We start from the raw sequence: 7,057 nt of genomic DNA on the forward strand, positions 1-7,057 counted from the left end.
CACCTTGTTTACCATGCACAGATCTCCTTCCTCTCCTTCCTCCATACTTCTTATATTGACTTTCCTCCTGCGCCAGAGTTTCAGGCTGGCCTGTGATGACAATGGGAAGTATTTAGGGTAAAGAGTGGAACTGAGAGACAAAGCAGCTCTGAATCTGTCCTCTGGGGCAGCATAGGCCCGGGGGGGGGGGGGGGGCAGAGGTCACCCTAATTCTCCTTACCCACCCAAGCTGCTAAAGCTCTGTCTGCTTCCTCACAGCCCTGTAAGATGGAAAGGAGTCCACAGGGCAAGGAAGTTGCTAGAGCAGGGTGTTTACCTGGGATCCAGTATTTGCCAGACTCACCAGGGTCTCCTCAGCTTTAGGATCTGTGAACCCCTGAAACTGGCAAAATTCTGCTTGGGTTCACACAAACATTTTTGGAGGGGTGGCTCCATAGCTTATAAAAGTTTCCCAAAGGGGTCTGTGACCCTATAAAGAGGTTAAAAATCACCATTGTAGGGTAATGGGGCTGGGGAGCAGAGGAGATCATCTTAGTGGGATTGTGCAGTTTGCAAGATGAAGGGAGGGTCACACCCTCTAGTGACATTTCTTCTAAGACCTCTCTCCCAGGCTTTCCCAGGCTGCTCCCTCGGGCTAGTTCTAAAGGACACCTGGTGGCTTGGCCTCCTGTGCTGTCAGCCTCTTAAGGTCAAGCAGCAGGGGCCCAGCCTTCTGAGCCAGAGGGACCAGAAAAGATTGTCAGGGATAAAGGGGTCAGGGAGGTCAGGAGCCTCACTCCCCACCTCTCATCACTGTCAAAGCAGACCCCTCCCTCTCTGCCCTTTCTCCCCTGCCAGACAGGGCAGACTCAGCAGAGTCAGGACCTGCTGGGCTAGAGATCTGGGCTCTGAACCCCCTATCCAACAGCAGCATGCTAGGTATAGACAAGCCCTAGGCTTTTGACTGGGCTCAGAGCAAATGCACATTGCAGCTGTACCGGACCTTATTTTGGAGAATTTCCTTTCTCTCTCTTCCTATCCCTTGCCCCAATTTGTTTTCTCTTCTGCTGACTGATCCTGGCTCTAGAAGGAGGGTCCCCAGAGAGTAAAATTGCTCTGAACGGCAGCGTCAGTGTGCAGGCGGGAGAGGGAAGCAGACCTTCCCCCACAATCTGGGAGGTATGCAAAGAGTTAAGGGGAGCGCTTTCAACAGAAGAGAAAACCCAGCTCCCTGTAGACAGCAGGCAGGAGCCCTCTCCATTGTTTCACCTGGCTATAGGATTTCTCTCTGAGACAAGGAATGGGCTCTAAAACTCTGGTAACTGGATCACTGGGAAGGGAGGTTTTTTAAAAACCAGCTGACAGCTGAATAATAGGAATTACCAGGCAGGCAGCCCTGGGGGTTACTGAGGTTTGTAACTCAACCCCCAAGGAGGGGTTAGATTGGAAACTGATTTATGGGTAAGGTGGGGGTCTTGGTGGGGGAGCCCATAGTGCTTGACCCCCTTGCCTCTTAACTCCCTCAAGGAGGGGTCCTGAATGTAAGAAAGACCAGGAACCTGGAAGGCTTGGTGTCCTTCCCTGGCTGGACTTGCTCTAACAGAGTGAATTTATCTCTCTGTGCATGGTCCCATCTGCCTGCATAGGAATTAGTCCCTCTCTTCTGAGTTGCAGAGGGTGAGGGTGTGTGTGTGTGTGTGTGTGTGTATGTGTGTGTGTGTGTGTGTGAGAGAGAGAGAGAGAGAGAGAGAGGGAGGGAGGGAGGGAGGGGGGAGAGAGAATAGCAGAACAGACAGCAGACAGACACATTGGCTTGTCTAATTGGATAAACAAGTGGAGAGACTTGATTTCCTAGTCAATGAGCTTACTACATGCCAATCACTGGTTCATTGGGACTAAAATAGGAAAAGCAGGTACTAAAGAGAGAACATTTGGGAATTCAGAAAACTGCATGTAAGGGGAAATGCAGAGGCTGAGGCTGCCATGCTAAAGCCCAGAAGAACATAAAAGATAAGGTGAAGTCCATGAATTATGACATTCAGAACATACTCAGTTTTGTTTTGGGAGACATGCAATAAATATTTCCTGAGTGAGCAAATGGTTGAATGTACATTTCCACATTTAAAAAATATGAATAGTTCTGTATTGAGGACTGGAAAAAAACCTTCAGGGAAGATTTTCCATGAATGTCCTGTCTTACATTGTGTTTGCTACTTGGAATGTTGGCCTTACTTGAGTTTCTTCTTATCATCAGAGCCTCCCCTTAGGAGGCAAAGGTGATGCCATCAACACTTTGGTATCCTCAGACCACCCTCCTCCAGATTTGGCACATGATGGAACTATGTCTATGGAGACAAATTTACCGAAAAACTATAAGCATGGCCCTGTGGGTGGTACCTCAGCCTGCACCCCCACCCCCACCCCACCTCCTGCCTAGCCCAGGGCTTAGCATGCCCAGCCCATGGGAAAAAGTTGGCTTTATCCCGGTAAAAGATGAAGAAATCCAACCAAAATACTCTTTCTTTAAATCTACTTCCCCCGGGTGCAGCCTCTTTCCTGGACAAAGGTACATCAATACGTCAGTGCATACTTTCCTCAGGATTGTCAGGGAAACCTCAGAAATTTCAGGCTGAGGCCAGAGAATGATTGATTGCTATCAAGGAAACCTGCTTCCCTGGAAGAGCTGGGCACTGGTCCCTTCTGGACCTAGAGCCTCCCAGGTTTTGAATCTGGTGTTCAAGAGGACCTGGGCAGAGAAGAGGAGTTGAATCAGCTCTTTCCCATCCAACCCCTCAGCCCTCACTGTTCTGAAGTGGAAGAGGGTCCCTTTCTAGCAGTGAGGGAGAGGCTCAGTCTCCAAGGTGTGAGTTCACTAAACATTAACTAAGTGCCTGCCATGTGCTAGGCTTCTCGCCAAGGGCTGGAGGTGCAGATACAGTTGAGCATATCCAAATCCTTTCTTCCCAAACATGAACTCTCATATGCACACCTACACACAAGCTAAGAGAAACTTGGGAACAAGAGGAGGGTATGGCAGGGGGAGCTGCAACTGTACAAGCTAAGGGTAAACAGCCTTCCCAGGAAGGCTGGGCCTCCCTGAGGTGGTCTTGCCTTTCCTTACGCAGAGGTGTCCTGGAAATGTTTCATGCCCTACTTCTTCCCTGTCCCCAAAGCCCCACCCATCAAGTCGAGTAGAAAGAACTCTAGACTAGATGTCAGGAGATCTGGGCACAGTTCCCAGCTCTGCCATGACCTTCCAGTACTCATATATGTCCTTGCCCCAACGCATTCAGAGATGGCAGCACTTGGGTAAACAGCCTGACTCGGCAAGGGTTAGGACTTTGGGGTAACACCAGCCTCTTATCCCAATCCTGCCTGAGGTCCCGGGCTATAATCCAAACAACTCCCACCTGATGAGCACCTACTGAATGCCAGACATATGACAAAAGGTATCTCATTTAATCCTAAACAACCCCAAAAGGGAGCTGTCACCATCAGTGCCATTTTATACTCAAGGAAGCTAAACTAAGGTCACATTTCTAAAGACAGGCAAGCAGCAACAGAACTATGATTTGAGGCCACATCTGTCTGGTATGAAAGCTAGAGCTCACATCCCCTACATCTACTGCCTTAAAGGCACACCCAGAACCTCCCCACAGGCAGAATTCACTCCCCTTCCCCCATCAATAACACAATGTCCCCTGTGCCCCCAGAACAGGAAGGCCAACCCTGAAGCAGCCTAGCGAGGTAAATTCCAGCCTCTCTCAGTTGCAAACACTCCCACAGCTACCACCACCTGTGGCAGAAGCGATTGCATCACCCGCAGGAAGCGGTCCAGCAGCCCAGCATCAGCTCTGGGGCACATTTTCAGTTCCTACTTCTATCCTTGCCTGCGATGAGCAACTGCCTTACCTTCTACCCCTGCCTGACGCTGTGGGCTGAGGCTAATGTGCATGACTGGACAAGGGACTGTGGTCTGTTGCTTGGATGAGACGTGTACACGACCAACGGGGGCCCCATATCCCTTTCCTAAACACTGCTAGATGGGGGAGGGGAGGTCGGGCAGATGGGGGGGCTTTCCCAGCCAAGGACCAATCAGACATCCCTGGGCTCAGAGGAAAAGTCCTCTTGGATGCAGGAGACAAGTCCCAGGCTGCCACCATCGCTTCACATCTGCCTTTCAAGGATGAGTACCCACATGTCTGGGCCATGTCCGCTGTCAGGTGGGCCAGCAAGAGGAAGGTGCCGAAGAGCCTGCCAACACAATTAGGATATCTCTAGTGTGGTGTCTGGAGCCCATTAGATTGACACACACACTGTACTGGGCTTTGTTTCCCTCCCTACATCGCCATGGAATCTTCTGAAACTGAGGATAGATCCTCTCCCCTGTAGTTTCTCTTCTGCCCAACCTGGACTTCTTTTCTCTCTCTGCCAATTTCCTTCTCCCTCTCCCCCATGCAGCACTCTTTTAGCTCCTTAATCTCTCTTCCTACCCTGTTTTTCCCCCCTGAAGTTGCCACCTCTCTCTGGCCTCACCTTGGCCCACAGCAGCCCTTTATGAGCTCATAAAATGCTCAACGTTTTAGTGGAAGTCATCCTGTGTGGAGTTATCATCCCCACTTGTAAATGGTTTGCTTGAGTCTGAGTGGCATTTTAAGTGGCTCTGTGAGTGGAGGTATCACTGTCTTTTCACTCAGAGAGAGCTACACTAAACCAGTGGCCTATATATGGGTCTCTCCCAGCTCTGAGATGCTCTTTACACCACTAAGCTGACTTACTCCTTGACAGGAGTTAGGGCACCTGAATCAGTGATTTGAATTAATATCAAGTCTTTCTTTCAGGATCAGCCCAGCCTTAACAATACTGGTTTACTTTATTTGAAAAAAATGCCAAAATGCAACATGTAACTTGGTAATAAGAAGGCCATTTCAGGCTCTCTTCTAAGTCTTCAGGGTCATCAAACCTGTTTAAGATGTAATAAACCTCTAAGGAATAAAGGGGGACCCCAAGGACTGAGCTCTTCCTCCAAATCAGACCAGGTTGTAGAGCTTATTCCAGGTTTCATGGCTCCCTAAGCATCCTCAGAGGCCATATGAACTCACAAGGAAGAAACCAAGTATCAATCCTAGATTTCACAACCAGAGAAAATTTCAAAGTTTCCTGGATGCTTCAGAGTGGAATCATTTTTTCATCCTGACCCCTCACAATGAAGATATAAAATATACTAAACTGACCTCTGTATAAGCCCCTGGCATAACTTCTTGTTGACCTTAGGGAGAAACTACTTCCCCCGCTTACCTCAGCTCCCAGACAGGTCATCGACTAGGACCTTCACCTTGCCTTGGAACTAGGTAAACCCTCAGAAGGGAGCAGAAAAAAGAATCTTGATGTCGCTTTGGTTTAGAATGCAGTTATGCAGTTCTTTGGAAAACATTCCTAGAGTTTTACTAGTTTCCTTGTCTGTAGGAAGGAAGTTTTGCTTAAATGTTTATTTCTCATATATAATCTGTAGGCAGAGAGCTTTTAGATTCCATTTCTTTAGTACTTAAAATTTGTGTCATTGTCTTTGAAATGTGATTTTAAGAAATAATTTAGTTTATGTTTTGGGGATCTTGTTTCATTTGTTCTCTTTTGGTTCTTTGGCAATGGAGATCTATTCCTATTTCTGTATATCCCTGATAGGTTTAAACTTACACACTTTATTACTTCTCCTCTGAAAACAAACTATTTCCTTTAATTAAGTATTTATTGAGAATGTAATATGTGCCCCAAACCACATTAGGAGTGTTAGGGAAGCCATGAGGTATAAGACACATCTCCTGCCTGCCTTCTCACTGCCTGCTGTTAAAGTCTTTATTGATATATAATTGAGATATAATTCACCTACCATAAAATTCACCCACTTAAAGTGTAAAATCTAATGTTTTTAAAAATATTTCCAGAGTTTTGTAACCACCATCACAATTTTAGAACATTTTCATCATCCCCAAAAGAAATCCCATATCCATTAGCAGTCACTCTTCATTTCCCCCAACCTCTTCCAACACAAGTAACCACTAATCTTTCTGTCTCGGTAGATTTGCCTATTCTGGACATTTCACATAAATGAAATCATATACTATTTGTCTTTTGTAACTGACTTCTTTTCACTTACTGTTCTCAAGATTCATCCACATGATAGCATGTACCAGTACTTCATTCTTTTTCATGGCTGACTAATATCCCATTATATGAATATGTCAGATTTTGTTTATCTGTTCATTAGTTGATGGACATTTGGGTTGTTTCCACCTCTTGGCTATTGTGAAGAGTGCTGCTATGAACATCTGTGTACAGGTTTTCATTTGAACACTTGTTTTTTATTCTTTGAGTATATGTATCTAGAAGTGGAATTGCTGGGTCAAATGGTAACTCTGTGTTTAATCTTTTGAAGAGTCATGTGGGTTCAATTTGCATTTACCTAATGACTAATGCTGTTAAGTATCTTTTCATAGGCTTATTGGCCATTTGTATATCTTCTTTGGAGAATGTCTATTCAAATCCTTTGCCCATTTTAAAATTGAATTATATGTCTTTTTATTGTTGAGTTGTAAGAATTCTTTATATATTTTGGATACACATCTCTCATCAGATACACAATTTGCAAATATTTTCTCCTATTAGTTGTCTTTTTACTTGTCTTTTTTTTTTTAATTTATCTTTATTGTTGAAAGTATTACAGATATCCCCCCCTTTTTCCCCCTCCACCCCGCATCCATCCCCGCCCCAGGCCTTCACCACACTATTGTCTGTGTCTATGAATTATGCATATATGCATATAAGTTCTTTGATTACTCTCTCCCCACCCACTCCCCCACCCCCTGCCTTCCCTTTGAGATTCATCAGTCTGTTCCATGCTTCTATGTCTCTGGATCTATTTTGCTCCTCAGTCTATTTTGTTTATTAGATTCCACATATGAGTGAGATCATGTAAAACTGAATCAGGAAGAATCAGAAAACCTGACTAGGCCAATAACAATTGATGAAATCGAAGCAGTAATTTAAAAAACTCCCAGCAAACAGAAGCCCTGGTCTGGAC

The sequence above is a fragment of the Miniopterus schreibersii genome (genome assembly GCF_964146895.1).
Source record: "Miniopterus schreibersii genome assembly, chromosome: 1".
Classification (NCBI taxonomy): domain Eukaryota; kingdom Metazoa; phylum Chordata; class Mammalia; order Chiroptera; family Miniopteridae; genus Miniopterus; species Miniopterus schreibersii.